Here is a 16,103-nt window from a genome sequence, read left to right as displayed (position 1 = left end):
CTGGCACTGTCCTATGCCCCACGCCCTTGGAAACAAACCCCAAAACCTCCCTCAGCCCCATGGGGACAACAGACTCCCTCCCCTCTGCAGTCCAGGCTGCTCTCCAAAAGAACAGGAGGCAAGGGACACACAGCGGGGAGCCGAGCTGGAGACCAGGGCACCCCCAAACCCACACGCGTCCGCCCCACTGCATCACTGCATCTTCTGCTGGGCGCTGCTAAGGAAGCACTGCCACCAGCCAAAGGCCCTCCTGGGGGTCTCTCCGTATCACAGCGTCCCAGGAAGGCCTCCCCTAGCCCTGCAAAACTGTCACGCCCCGCCAAACACTATCCCAGTGGGATGATGGTGTTCCTGACTGTAACTGGGAAAGAACAGAGCGGCTTGCTGGCCGGTCTTCCCTTCCCAGTTCTCACCGCTCACACACAGCAAGGCCAAGGCTGGTTACCACAGTCTTTATTTAGTATCTTTAAGTGGCTTTAGGCACCAGGTAAAGCATCTTGTCCCTTTGCTGATGAGCCGCGGTCTCGTCTCTCCAGTGTCCATGTGCTTGTAATGCCAGCACCTTTCACACTCCTCGCGCAGGTAGGTCTTCTCACCTAGGCTAAGGAAGGAAAGAGAAAGCTGTCAAGTTTCAGGTTCAGGGAGAGGCACTGAGAAATACACTTACTGAGCAAGAGACCTTGAAACTGAGGCTTGCTTTCCTTTTCCATGGCTTCTGGAAAAAGTCTGCTTTTGAGAAGGGAGGCGGCAGGGTGGCAATTACTTTTTTTGTTTCAGAAAGGTGCCTACACAGCTTCTCTTACTTTCTTCCCTCTTCTCCTTCCCACGCACCTCCCCATTGCTCCGTTAAAGGCTTGACCTTTCTGTGTGTTCGGCTTCTGAGCCTGACTTCTCAAATATTAGGCAAGAATGAAAAAAAAAAAAAGAGAATGCCTTATAGGTGGAGCCACAAAGAGAGGAAATTTTCCTGAACAGCCTGGGAGCATCGGGGAGCACTCAGCCAGTCTCATGACAGTCACTTGACGGTCTTCCTCTTCAAACACTGCCAGCCGGAAAGGCTTCATGCCTCTGCCAATGAGGCCAAAGACTAGATGCTTTTTGACAGGTGGCTTGAAAGTCTTACTTCTTCACTATTCCAATTTCAGACTTCCAGAAGCACGGTTTATTCTTAGTGGTTCTGGTCCAGCCTGTTTTGGCCAGGCAAATAGTGACTCCAAGAGAGGGAGGATCGAGCCCTGCCCTTGCCACAGAGGGGCCTCTTTTTATCCTCTGGCTTTATGTGATATCTGTCACGCCTTGTAGGGACGAGGCCAGCCAGAGAGATGGCAGCCCCTGCCTGGCTTTCTGAGGACAAAAATTAATCCTGGGACCTGGGTACCTTCAGCCCCCAGCTCCCCTGGAGGAGGCAACGGCTGTTTTGGGCAAAGTCTGAAAGTCCCTCCCGTGCCTGGGCCCTTCTCCCTGTAAGTGTCTGAGCCATCTCTCACTGAACTCCAGGAACAGCCCAGGGTGTTGAACAAGCTCAGATGCACATGGAGTGATCCCAAGAGCACATGGCCCTCTCCCCATATTGTGAAGTCAGGCCTGATCACTGTTAGCATCCGTTGATTAATGATTGTAGGCAGCTAAGCACCATAAAACAGCTTGCTCACTCCCTGGCAGTGACATGGGGAAGAGAATCAGAATGGTAAAAGTAAGAATACCTCTGGGCTGAGGTAAAAGACAGATTAAGAGGTAAAGCAAAACCTGCACACACAGGTACTCCCAGGAGCCAGCTCCCACATTACTTGTTCTGTTAGGCTCTTCCTCTAGCCTTGCTTCTCCTTTTCCTCCACAAGCCCCTTGGGAGTCTGAAGAGCCCCTTCCCCAGCAGCTCTTCCAGGTGCTACATAGAGCCTGATCCTGGAAGCAAGAAGACAACAGGATCCAGGCCTTGGGAAAGATCTCCCTCCAGCTCCTTCCCGAGCAGCGGGCAAGCCCTGGCACTACCGGCCGACCCAAGAGAAGCTGCTGACGTGGTCAGCGGCCAAGGGCTGCAGAAGCAAACATACTCACTTGGGAAACACAACCACATCGCCAGAAGCCATCTGGGAAAGGGCGTCCTTTCTGCCCGATACGGCCGAACACGTCATGCTTGACCTCTGCAGGAGAGACAGCCCCGCGTGGGACCATTGCCAGGAAAGGAGCCCGTCGCCAACCGAGGCAGCCGGCCGTTGGGCCGCTAAGGCAGAAAGCTGCCCTCTGGCAGAGCTCCCCGTCCTCAGCGTTAACCCCTCCTTACTGGAAGCAGGAGCTGCACAGCGAGCGCCTGCACCCCAGTCATAACGCCGCCTGGCTTTGTGCAAGGGCGAGAGGCAGCCGTCTCAAGCAGGAGACGAGTCAGACCCACAAGGAGAAGTCACTGCCAGCGGCCTTTCCGGGCACTTTCCAAGAACCCACGGCGGTGCTGGCGGAGCGAGACACTCACGCTGAGGAGAGATTTCAGCAGGCGGCCGGTGCTATCCAGGCTGCAAACAAAGTCCGCGGAAAACTGCATTTTGACTTTGTTCTTCCGGAAGCGCAGGCAGCCCATGTCCTTGAAGATGAAGTCCACATCCTGCTTCTTTGCCAGGGTGTAAGACAGAAAAAGCAGGGTCTCTTGACCACAGTTCAGTACAGCGTTCTGAGGACTTGGGAACACGCAGCACTGCACCATGTCCCGAGGAACGCAGGTGTCCAAGGATACTGAGGCATGATTCAAGAGAACAATTATAGAAGCTCCTGTGGAAAAACAAGCAGGGAGCAAATTAAGTTAGTGCTGAAGTGGTGGACAGTCAAGTATGCGCAGCTGCCGAGCCCACGGGCAAAGCTCTGCTAGAGAGCTGTCTAGCAGATTCCTCTGGTGCATCTCAAAAATGAGGTGTAGCCCCTTCCTGTCCCCAGCTCAAAGCACTCTCTGGGCTGAGGTGCCATGGGGATAGCAAGGATTTCTTTGTAACACCAGGCCTGCATTGCCCCCCACAAGGAATCTTTTGCTTCCCACCACATGCAGCCATTCCCTTTCCCAGCAGAGTTGTCCCCAAGTGTCACAGCGTTGGGGGCCGAAATCCTGTCAGGCAGGGCAATATCCCTGACTGCTAGAGCAAAGAAAGAGGATCAACGCTGCAAAGAAGACAATCCCCGAAAACAGGCTCTGAGGGCCTAGCGCCCCACACCCATGGTGCATTTCTGGGGACTCGGCACATCCTCCCTGCTGCCATGAGCAGAAATGACGGTCAATGCGGCCATCAGGGTGCAAACAGTGCAGAGAGGGACCTTTTCAGGAGCTGCGGCTTGGCAGCCGGCGGAAGGCGGGGGGCTGTCTTTGCTTGTGAGGAGCTCGGGCTGATCTCAGGCCTTTCTCAAGGAGCCCTAGACTCCTCTCAGTCCCCTGGCAGCAGCAGTTCCGCAGGCACCCCGACGGCCTCACAAGGGGAGGCCATCCCGTTCATCCGCCTGCTTACCAGGAAGAGTTTCTTTCTCGTACTGGAGCCCGTGAACCCATGCAAAGTTCTCCGACAGCTGGAAGATGGGCTTCAGCGTGTGCAGGAGATCAGACGCGCCCGTGGACAAATAGTGTTTAATAAGGCAGAAGGTGCCCAGTCCAGGTATTGTGACGCCCTGAAAAGAGAGACAAAAGGAGGAACAGGGCTCAGGATTTCTGCAATGGGACACGGCTTCTGCGAGCAAGGCGATGGGCTGTTGTGCCTCGGCTTATGGGGAAGGGGCTGGACGGCGGCAGCCTGGTGAGCTTTGGGGATGGCCTCGCCCTCTTTCACCTCCCTCAAGGGATGCTCCAGACCAGAGAAACACCCTCAGCTAGGGAGGACCCCCCAGGGGCTTTCCAGCAAGTGGGGAAAGCCTGGAGAAATGGCTCAGGCCAAAAACCGCACAGTCTGGCAGTGGGCAATGAGCAAGCTGCAGGCAGCGCGGATCAGTTCCTTCTGCTGCAGCTGGGCTCTTTTTGTCCCGAGAGTCAGAGCAGCGGGGCCGGTGGCACGCCTGTAGCCCGCAGGGTACCTCCAGAGTATTTCTTGTGCATTAGGAGGCAGCTTGTGGGGACGAGCAGGACAGTGGCTGACGCCAGCGCCTGTTACGGATGCACGACTAACCAAATCCAACAGGTGTTAAAGCTCAGATTTATTCTTCAGCAAAAGTTAGTTAGAAGTCCGGTAACATCTAATAAAACCACAGGCTCAATGATGCAAAGAGAATTAATACTACGTGGCCGACTTAAGAATCGCCAAGATTTAAAGCGATGGCTCAAAACGCGCGTATCACTCACCTAAAAGCTGAGGGCTCTCTCCCTCGACGAGTTACCTCGGGCGGTGCCCCGGCCCGAGGGGGAGTCCCCGACTGCAGACCCGCTGCTCCGAGGAGGACTGCCAACGTGTCCTCCGGCGGGACCCCGTTCGTACCCCTGTCGAATCTGACCGGTGGTCATTTAATTCTATTGGCCAGGAGAGTCACCTCGGTGTACCTGGCACATCTCAATTGGCCAGTTCAAATTTCAACCTGCAGCCTCCAGGGTTTCCTTCCCCTTCTCCCTTCCTGGAGAAGTTTCGTTTCCTGCCGGCAGGATGGGGGGGGGGCGGGATGTACTGCCACAGCGCCCTTAAACACCGCGTCCCGCCCTCCAGGGCGAGTCCCAGCCCAACGGGGCTGCTCAGCTGCCCGCTGAACTCCTGCGGGGCTCGCCCTGCCCCGCGGGTCCGCGCGGTGCCCGGACGGGAGGCAAAGTGACTCCCCTCCAGCTGAGGCCCGCTCCCCGGAAGGCGGCGGGAGCCGCGGGACGCCGCGGCCTTCGGCACGACGACGGCTCTCGTCCCGACGACGGCTCTCGTCCCGGGGCCGGAGCGAGCCCGCTCTACGGCGGCGCCCGTCCACGCCCCAGGGTCCCCGCGTCAGCCGAACCGCCCCGACCCCGGCACGAGGGCACCCGCCTTCCCCAGGCGGCTGGCGCGACCCCGGCTGCGAACCGGCCCCGAGGACGCGCTCGCTGCCGCGCTCGCTGCCGCGCTCGCCAGGACCGAGCCCACGGCCGCCGCCCTCGCCCCTCACACCAGCTCCCCGGCCCTCCTTCCCTCCGCTCCCTCCGCCTCTCCCCCAGCCAGCTCCAGCGCCGCCCCCGGGCCGGCGAGGCCCGCCAATCACGCGCCCCGGCGGGGACGGCCCGCCAATCGCTCGCTCCCAGGGGGGACGGCCCGCCAATCACGCGCCCCCGGCGGGGACGGCCCGCCAATCACGCGCTGCCAAGCCGGCAGGCTGCCGCCCACCCGGTGCCAGCTCTCAGAGCCCCGGGGAGGTTCCAGAAGGAGCGGCGGGGCCGGGGCGGGAGGGGGTGGGCGGCCTGGGCCGGGGCGGGGGCGGGGGGTGCTGGCCCCCACCTGAGCGGGGTCCCACCGGGAGCCTGCCCACCAGCGTGAACCCGGGCACACGGAGGGAGCCTTGGCCGCAAGCCGTGCTCCCCGGGGGACGCAAAACCGCCTCAGGAATGCTGAGGGGAACCCCCCCGCCCTCGGTCAGTCCTCCGCTCTTGTAGCGACGCCGGGTTTCGTCAGAGAGGGTCCGTGTCCTGCAGAGTCGGGACGAACGGGCAGTCGCAGCGGAAAGAACCTTACAGCAAGGCTGACTGACCGAAGGCAGCGGTCCCCGAGAGCGTTAGCAAAAGAGAACGGAAGGAAGCGGGCGTGCGAGAGCGGGGCAACGCGCACAGTAACGGCACGGGTCCGTGCAGGGTGCCTTCCCGGCCCTCGTGCGTCCCGCTCAGACGAGGGTCCTCTGTCGGGGCGCTGGCTCGGGAAGCCGCCCGTGCTGCCCTTCTCTGTCCCAGGAGGAATCCCAAGAAGGCGAACGGCATCCTGGCCTGTATCAGAAATGGTGTGGCCAGCAGGAGCAGGGCAGTGATCGTCCCCCTGTACTCGGCACTGGTGAGGCCGCACCTCGAGTCCTGTGTTCAGTTTTGGGCCCCTCACGACAAGAAAGACATTGAGGGGCTGGAGCACGTCCAGAGAAGGGCAACCAAGTTGGTGAGGGGCCTGGAGCACAAGTCTTACGAGGAGCGGCTGAGGGAGCTGGGGCTGTTTAGTCCAGAGAAAAGGAGGCTGAGGGGAGACCTTATCGCTCTCTACAACTACCTGAAGGGGGGTTGTAGTGAGGTGGGTGCTGGTCTCTTCTGTCGGGTGGCTGGAGATGATAGGACAAGAGGAAATGGCCTCAAGTAGCGGCAAGGGAGATTTAGGTTAGATATTAGGAAAAATTTCTTTACTGAGAGGGTTGTCACACATTGGAATAGGCTGCCCAGGGAGGTGGTTGAGTCACCATCCCTGGAGGTATTCAAAAAGCACATAGGCAGGGTACTCCATAACATAGTTTAGTGGGCATGGATGATGATGGTTGGACTCGATGATCTTGAAGGTCTTTTCCAACCGAAATGATTCTATGATTCTGCTCTTCCAAGCAGACCTTTGAAGAGGCCATGGTGTGCTGTCCTGCTCTTTGCAGTCCCCCACGCCATCCCACAAGTACTTGTACGGAATGAAGCCAATCGTGGGAAGCACCATGGCATAAATATTTACTTGAATGGCCTCTTCTTGTCTAAAGGAAGCCCAGGTGTAACAAGGGCTGGGGCTTCTTTTTGTGTGCAAGGATGGCACTGGGGGTGTCATTCCCATCCTGCCCCTGCCCAACAATCCTCTCAGCCAAGCTACACTGACAGCCTCGATGGAAAAGGCGAATGCAGTGGGTTAACCTTGGCTAGCTGCCAGGTGCCCACCAAGCCGCTCTACCACTCCCCCTCCTCAAAAGGACAGCGGGGAGAAAAGTACAATCAAAGGCTTGTGAATTAAGGACAGGGAGATCACTCAACAATTACCATCACGGGCAAAACAGACTCGACTTGGGGAAATGAATTTAATTTATTGCCAATTAATAAGAGAGTAGGATAACGAGAAATAAGAACAAATCTAAAAGCACCTTCCCCCCACCCCTCCCTTCATCCCAGGCTCAACTTCACTCCCAACTTCTCTACCTTCTCCACCCCGAGCAGCGCAGGGAGGTGGGAAATGGGGGTTGCAATCAGTTCAAAACACCTCATCTCTGCTGCTCCTCCCTTCTCCCTCTCTTCCTTTGCTCCAGCATGGGGTCCTTCCCACGGGAGACAGTCCTTCACAAACTTCTCCAGTGCGGGTCCTTCCCCCGGGCCGCAGTTCTTCAGGAACTGCTCCAGCGTGGGTCCCTTCCATGGGGTGCAGTCCTTCAGGAACGGACTGCTCCAGCGTGGATCCCCTGTGGGGCCATGGGTCCTGACAGAAAATGTGCTCCCTTGTCTCTTCTGACTGCTGCTGTGCAGTTTTCACCTCTTCTTGAACATGTTATCACAGAGGAGCTACCAACGTTGCTGATGGGCTCGGTTTTGGCCAGTGGGGGGGGGGTCCATCTTGGGCCTGGCTGGAACTGTCTTTGTTTGACATGGGGCAGCTTCTGGCACCTTCTCATAGAATCCCTGCAGCCCAACTCTTGCCAAAACCTTGCCACACAAACCTAATGCAGTGAGCTTGGAGGCTTCTACCTCTTCCCCACTCTGTCCTGTGCTAAGCACCTCTTTGTCCGGGCTCTCTTCTCCCCAGGCTGCTCACTGACCCTTCCCTGTAGCCTGGCATTGCTCCTCCAGTTGGTTCTCTTGGCCAAGGGCAGAAAGGTCTTGGGGCTTTAGGGAAAGAGAAGGCTTTTTTTTCAAGGAAAAGCTGTCTTTGTGGCAGGCACAAGTGAAGCACCAACGGCAGGACTTCTTCCCACACTAGATCACTTTCTCTCTTGCCCTCTCTCCCAACAAGAATCCCCCTTAGGTGTTGCAGGGAACCATTTGGAGACGTGAGCCGAGTAACAACAGGACACCGATACGGTTAAAGTTGTTCTCCCTTTATTGCCCAAATAGCGTGCTTATATACCTTGTCAAGCTAAGCATCAGCTGTCCACGCGCCATAAGCTAAAATATAATTGGTTATACTAACTCCGTACACGCGCATAAACATAGGACACAATTGGTTATACTAACTAAAACATGCGAAACTTGTCTCGGTCTAATTGGTCAAGATAAACTGCCGAATTGAGGTTCTTCGTGCCAAGTTCCCTTTATCGTGGAAAGCGCACCTGTGTTCTTCTAATTGGCATCTTTCTTTTTTTGTCTTCTTGTTTATTCTGTTCAAGGCCTTCTAAAGGCGTCTGGAATGCTCTTGCGACCGTTAGCTAAATATGTGTCCACAACAATTCCCCCTTTTTTGTTTTTCGTCAATTAACACAGCCTTACTTGATCTATCAATTGATTTTTAAACACATTGCAACATACAAGGCACACAAATTAAAATACAAAAAAACCCCACTACGAGATAAATCAAAACTATCTTAATTAATGATTTAAGAGCAGGTCTTATTTTGTAAGGTTGTGTGTCTAATACTACCTACATCTAACAGTAAATCAGATAATACTACACCAATCTGTATTCAGGGACCCCAGAATTTGTGATTCCTGGGGTGGCAATGAGGGTGAATGCCCGATCCGTGGAAACCAGGTATTCCCATCCATTGAGTCCATGACCTGCTGCACAGGGGTCTCCATCAATAAGTTCTTAAACTTCATTGATGCCAGTGGAACCCCCTATTAAACCTGTGAAAAAGGGATTGCTTGGTGTTGCTGTACGGAGGCATAAGCAATCTTGTCCGGTCACGTCAGCAAGGGTCATCCAGATGTTTTCTTTGGCTTGCGGCAGTATCCATGACTACATCCATCCGAGGACTGTGAGGAAGATGGACCATCCGTACATTCTCGTGCCGTCTTGCGCCGCAAACTCAGCCCAGCAATCGGTAGGTGCCAGCTTTATGTGGGCGTCCCCATGGAGGCAACGATGGCCTTGCCGTACACCAGCCCGATGCTCTTCGGAAAATCCCGGTATTTATACATTTGCAGAGGAACGGATTTCGGCACACGTGGCCAGCGGGTGCCAAAATCCGCCTCAGTTGCAACATGGGGAGCCTATGACGCATGCACTTGCTGGCCAGGCACGCTGCACGAGTCATAGCCATCCTGTCTACTAGTTCATGGGCTTTGTGATGCAGTTGCAATGCACAGAGAATCTTGACCTGTCATGTTGATCAAGGTGACCTGCAAGATCTATGAACACAATTAATTAAACACAGTAAAAGCAACATTATACCTAATAAAATACACAAGACTAAAAGAAACCCCGATTTTTAACAAAGATACAAACCAACTCCTAAGTCCCCATCCCGCAGCTAAATGCTCTAAGCCGAAATGACAGCTTTCTTAATTGCGTTAAAGCTCTTGCAGCTCCTTCTTGCCTCTGTAGTTCTGTTATCTTGTTTATTAATTGCTCCACTGTCCAAGTCCCTCATGTCCGTTGTTTTTCTGGTGGTTCAAAGTCCTTTCATACTGCAGCTGTCACGTACTCAGGCCCACTCATGCTAACTGCGGCCTACTTATGCTAACTCTAAATAATCAGGCTCAAAGAAATGTCCCCCATTTTCCATGAAATCTCCCACAATTCCCCCTTTTTGTTTTTGTGCAAGCCAAGTTACATGAAATGCTTTTGTAATCATATGTTCAACTATTTTTATGATACGTAGTACAATCATTACAACTGCTAATATTACAATTAAAATAACTAAGCCATGCATAAGCAAATCTTTCAACCATCCCATAGTTCCCAAACTTGCGAGCCATCCACTTAACCCTGTGTCAGTTATCGTGAGCCTTTTTACTGTGAATCATATTGATATCGGGTGTTAGTAACGTAAGTTGTCCGAGGCTACATGGCCTCCCATTAAGTTTCGATGGAATTCCCCCTCATGCTCTATCCCTACAAATTAAAAACATCCCTGCAGGTAAAGCAGCTGGAATAGAAAAAAGAGCGTGATATTCTGGAATAGATATAGTTACACCAAGCTGTAGCATTTCTATATACAGGCGAAATAGCATTTACATTCTGACCCTTTCGAGTGGTGTTATAGGTGTAATTAAACATCACACAGGGGTTCATGATGACTGATCCTAACAACTCTAACTCTTGAGGTTCTTGCATTATTTGAGGCAGGTGTGCATACACACCGTCCCAATTATCGACACAGGATTGTGGGTTAGTACAAAGGGAAAATTCAGGCATTGGATCTGGCCAGGTGTCTAGAGGTAATCCCACCAAAGAGGTAGAAAAAGGTTTTTCAGGGGTAGCGATAGAAAGACATACAGCTTCTTGATGCATTATGTTTGCCAAAGTTACCCATACATTCTGTTTTGGTTGTTGGATCATCCATTCTTCACTTATGTGTGTCACCCATAACAGGCCAAATGCAGCGAGGAGGAGGAAAGCGGGGGGGGGGGGGGGGGAAGGGGGTGCATCAAAGGATACGGCTGGCGGTTTTTCTCGCTTCGCAGCAGCCTCCAGCTGTGCCAGCTTTTCTATTACTGACTGTAACTGCTGCAAAGTGAGCTCCGGCCCCTCTTCATGCTCTTGAGGCGACCCAGGCGTAGACGGAGGCAACGGAGGGTGTATGCTAGGTATAATTTGTTCATGTTGAGCGGCAATATCTGGGGGCTGTTTTCTCGTAGGTGGATTTTTACTCGCTTCCTGATTCTGTAGGGTTTCCTTTAAACGTACGGTTAGGGAGGCTTGGGAACCGTCAGATGGCTGATTAATATCGGCAGTCCCAGGGAGTGCAGCAGAAGTCAAGGGCACAGGAGCAGGCGGACAAGCTCCAGGGAAGCCAAAAGTCCCTCTCGCTGCATTATGTTTTTCTCCCCGCGTTTCCCCTTCGTTTGCGGTGGGAGAGAGAGCAGCAAAAGCAGACGCAGCCACTGTCCTTTCTGCTTTCATGGCATTTAAGGTCTTTATTACATCTTTCCACACTGGTCCCAGCTCCCGGGCTGTCTTACCCTCCTTGCCACCTTCAGTCGTGTCAGCCCAGAGTAAATCCCCAACCTCTCGCCATTCTTGCGGATTGAAGAAAAGCGGAGCTGACTGGCACCGTCCCTTCTCTCAGGCCCACTTAACAAGGGCTTGAATCCCTTTAATATCTGCCTCGAGCCCTCTCTTTGAGAGGATACTTGCGAGGAGCCGAACCGCCGCCTCGTCTTCCATGAGGTTCTTACCTTCGCAGAGGGTCGCTCAGCTGCGCGAACTCCAGGCTCTGACGCTTTGCTTTCGGCTCGTGCCCACCTCTGCTTCTCACGTCCCCAGCCTCCCGGTATCACTTTTCTGTGATGCTTTGGAGGTTTCAGCAAGCTGTCAGGTCCAGCCTCCCGGTATCACTTTTCTGCGATGCTTTGGAGGTTTCAGCAAGCTGTCAGGTCCCTGTTCGGGCGCTACTTGTTGCAGGGAACCATCTGGAGACGTGAGCCGAGTAACAACAGGACACCGATACGGTTAAAGTTGTTCTCCCTTTATTGCCCAAATAGCGTGCTTATATACCTTGTCAAGCTAAGCATCAGCTGTCCACGCGCCATAAGCTAAAATATAATTGGTTATACTAACTCCGTACACGCGCATAAACATAGGACACAATTGGTTATACTAACTAAAACATGCGAAACTTGTCTCGGTCTAATTGGTCAAGATAAACTGCCGAATTGAGGTTCTTCGTGCCAAGTTCCCTTTATCGTGGAAAGCGCACCTGTGTTCTTCTAATTGGCATCTTTCTTTTTTTGTCTTCTTGTTTATTCTGTTCAAGGCCTTCTAAAGGCGTCTGGAATGCTCTTGCGACCGTTAGCTAAATATGTGTCCACAACACTTAGGAACCTAGGCCAGTATTTTGGACCACCCAGCGGTGTCTCATGGAAGGGGCAGGAGAGGAGGGATGGCCACCCCCAGGCGCCTGCCCTGTGGAGTGTCAGCGTTGGTCTTTCTGTCCCGAGGGGAAGGCCTGCAGCTGAGCACCCGCGGCAGGAGGCCACAGCTGAGCAGCACAGCTCGGGGCCACCGCCGTGTGCCACGCACCGTTCTCCAGCAGCCATGCCTTCTGCTGCACGCACGGGTAACCTTGTGGTGAGCACAAGCTGAGGAGGAGACGACTCCTGTTGCGTGTCCGCAGACCGCTGCCAGCATGGGAGGGCAGCTCCTGCGGGATGCCAGAAGGACAGCAAGAGCGAGAGCCCAGACGGAGACCTTTGTCTGAGGCGGACATAAGGGAGCCGGAAAGGCACCTTCTACATCTCTGTGTCATTAGTGTTCATATTTCATGAACACCGAGGAGCAGCAGAAGAGAGAGAGCAGAGGAGAAGTGTCTCTGGGCTGATTTCGAGGCTCACACAGAACAGCTTGAGAGGGACAGAGCCCAGGCATGGGAGACACTTTTAGACATCTCCCACAACAGCCGTTGCCTCCTCCAGGGGAGCTGGGGGCTGAAGGTACCCAGGTCCCAGGATTAATCGTTGTCCTCAGAGAGCCAGGCAGGGGCTGCCATCTCTCTGGCTGGCCTCGTCCCTACAAGGCGTGACAGATATCACATAAAGCCAGAGGATAAAAAGAGGCCCCTCTGTGGCAAGGGCAGGGCTTGATCCTCCCTCTCTTGGAGTCTGGCAGCCCAGGAATTAGTGGGTTGGCCCCAGGGTAGAGATGATCAGTCACTTGAACCCAAACGCCCTGGAGGGGCCGAGCTGCTGGTGCATGACGTGCCCCCCGCTTGTGACACACGCGGTGAGGTGGCGATGGGGCCAGTTGTGACCTAGAGACACCTCCCACTGACCAGCGCTGCTGCCCGCGCCAGCCCACACTTGGCTGCGAGGCCTTCAGGAGCGAGGTGCTGGCTGCTGCTTTGCTCTTGAGGAGACACCTCACAGCAAGGTGCAGAAGGCAACTGGAGGCAGCGAACCGGTGTGGGACGGCTGCTTGGTGAAGGACGGAGGAGGGCCGGAGCCAGATGGAGGCCAGGAGCGCTCCCATCCTGTGTCGTGGCCGCCTCATGATTCCAACCCTCATGAACCTCTCGGATGATGGTGAGGCCATCGGGCGCTGTCTGATGAGCGCTGCTGTAGGGGGGGCTCCCCTCTGGTGCCGGAGTTCATCCTGGGGAGGGTGTATCCCAGGACACTGGCACCCGCCGCCTCTGTGCCTTGGGCTGACATGGAGCATGACCTCCCTTTCTCTTGCTTTCCAGAGATTGTGAGAATTTGGAATAGCATATCCCAGTACATCCTCCGGCAGCTTGTGCTGAACAAGGTGGGCTTTGCCATCTCCTCATCCCCTCCTACCCTGCCCGTTCCAGGAGTCCTCAACTTGCAAGCCACCTGCTAAAGCACAAGAAACATCCCGGAGGTACCCTGCTGATCACAGGCGTGCCACCGGCCCCGCTGCTCTGACTCTCGGGACAAAAAGAAGAGCCCAGCTGTGGCAGAAGGAACTGATCCGCGCTGCCTGCAGCTTGCTCATTGCCCACTGCCAGACTGTGCGGTTTTTGGCCTGAGCCATTTCTCCAGGCTTTCCCCACTTGCTGGAAAGCCCCTGGGGGGTCCTCCCTAGCTGAGGGTGTTTCTCTGGTCTGGAGCATCCCTTGAGGGAGGTGAAAGAGGGCGAGGCCATCCCCAAAGCTCACCAGGCTGCCGCCGTCCAGCCCCTTCCCCATAAGCCGAGGCACAACAGCCCATCGCCTTGCTCGCAGAAGCCGTGTCCCATTGCAGAAATCCTGAGCCCTGTTCCTCCTTTTGTCTCTCTTTTCAGGGCGTCACAATACCTGGACTGGGCACCTTCTGCCTTATTAAACACTATTTGTCCACGGGCGCGTCTGATCTCCTGCACACGCTGAAGCCCATCTTCCAGCTGTCGGAGAACTTTGCATGGGTTCACGGGCTCCAGTACGAGAAAGAAACTCTTCCTGGTAAGCAGGCGGATGAACGGGATGGCCTCCCCTTGTGAGGCCGTCGGGGTGCCTGTGGAACTGCTGCTGCCAGGGGACTGAGAGGAGTCTAGGGCTCCTTGAGAAAGGCCTGAGATCAGCCCGAGCTCCTCACAAGCAAAGACAGCCCCCCGCCTTCCGCCGGCTGCCAAGCCGCAGCTGCTGAAAAGGTCCCTCTCTGCACTGTTTGCACCCTGATGGCCGCATTGACCGTCATTTCTGCTCATGGCAGCTGGCACAGCTGCAGGTGCCGGCGGGCAGCAGGGAGGATGTGGTGTGGGGCACCAGGCCCTCGGAACTCTGTGTTTTCAGGGAGTCTCTTCTCTCCAGCGTTGCCTCTCAGCCCAGAGAGTGCTTTGAGCTGGGGACAGGAAGGGGCTACAAACATCTCGCTTTTGGGCTGCACCAGAGGACTATTCTAGAGAAGCTCTGCAGCACAGCTTTGCCCGCGGGCTCGGCGGCGGCCCGTACATGACTGTCCTCCACTTCAGCAAAGCTACTTTGCTCCTCGCTTGCGTTTTCCTAGGTGCTCTTTCCATCGTTCTGTTGAATTATACCTCGGTATCCTTGGACACCCGCATTCCTCGGGACACGGTGCAGCGCTGCGTTCAAGAGACCCTGCTTTTTCTGTCTTACACCCTGGCAAAGAAGCAGGATGTGGACTTCATCTTCAAGGACATGGGCTGCCTGCGCTTCCGGAAGAACAAAGTCAAAATGCAATTTTCCGCGGACTTTGTTTGCAGCCTGGATAGCACCGGCCGCCTGCTGAAATCTCTCCTCAGCGTGAGTGTCTCGCTCCGCCAGCACCACCGTGGGTTCTTGGGAAATGCCCGGAAAGGCCGCTGGCAGTGACTTCTCCTTGTGGGTCTGACTCGTCTCCTGCTTGAGACGGCTGCCTCTCGCCCTTGCACAAAGCCAGGCGGCGTTATGACTGGGGTGCAGGCGCTCGCTGTGCAGCTCCTGCTTCCAGTAAGGAGGGGTTAACGCTGAGGACGGGGAGCTCTGCCAGAGGGCAGCTTTCTGCCTTAGCGGCCCAAAGGCCGGCTGCCTCGGTTGGCGACGGGCTCCTTTCCTGGCAATGGTCCCACGCGGGGCTGTCTCTCCTGCAGAGGTCAAGCATGACGTGTTCGGCCGTATCAGGCAGAAAGGACGCCCTTTCCCAGACGGCTTCTGGCGATGTGGTCGTGTTTCCCAAGTGAGTACGTTTGCTTCTGCAGCCCTTGGCCGCTGACCACGTCGGCAGCTTCTCAGCTTCTCTTGGGTCGGCCGGTAGTGCCAGGGCTTGCCCGCTGCTCGGGAAGGAGCTGGAGGGAGACCCTTCCCGAGGCCTGGATCCCCCATTACTCCACGCTTGCTCCTGCTTATCTTGGAAGATGGGTGGATTCACAGCGCAGCCCATGGGCTAGTGATTGCCCCTTCCCTGCCCAAGCCACAGCAAGCATCTCTCAGAAGGTGGCACCAAGCCCTGCAGCCCTGGGAGGTGGCACCCTGGACTCAGACTGCCGTTGTCTTCTCGCTTCCAGGATCGGGCTCTATGTAGCACCTGGAAGAGCTGCTGGGGAAGGGGCTCTTCAGACTCCCAAGGGGCAGGCGGAGAAGAAGAAGAAGGGAGAAGCGAGGAGGGAGGAAGAGGCTAAGCGAACAGGTACTGTGAGCGCGGTGGCTCCTGCGAGACCTCTCTACCCTCCCCTGTTGCGCCTTCTGCTAAGGGCAAGGGGTTCAGAGCCACGGCCAAAAGGCCGTACTTTGTGCAGGAGGAGGCCCTCCTGTGACTCCGATTCCTGTGACAGTAGCTCTGCAGGCCCTTGGTAGGGACCAAGATGGCAGGGCAGCCCAGCGCTTCCAGCTGCATTCGGTACTGCTTAGGCCCCTTCCGCACTGGGCTCCCGTAGCTCCGGTCTGCTGACAACTCCTCCGTGGGCTGGATGTGTCCAAAGGGACACTCTGGGGCTACGATGGCAGCGGAGAGACCCAAGGCTCGCCTCCCCGCCTGTGAAATGCAGGGAGAAAGGAAGACCAGCGGGAGCACTGTCAGGCCACATCAATGAAAATCTGGGCACGGTTCGGAGGGAGAAAGCCCCAGGCTCAGATTGGTGTGCAAGAGTGTCCCCGTCCCTCTCTGCTAGCCCCTTTCCCCACCGGCACGCAGAGAGGCTTGGTCCCTGCCCGGTCGCATGGTCACCAAG

This window comes from Harpia harpyja, chromosome 17 (assembly GCF_026419915.1).
Source record: "Harpia harpyja isolate bHarHar1 chromosome 17, bHarHar1 primary haplotype, whole genome shotgun sequence".
In the NCBI taxonomy this organism is placed as follows: Eukaryota; Metazoa; Chordata; class Aves; order Accipitriformes; family Accipitridae; genus Harpia; species Harpia harpyja.
The sequence above is the reverse complement of the archived record's forward strand: the minus strand, read 5'-3'. Positions refer to the sequence as shown.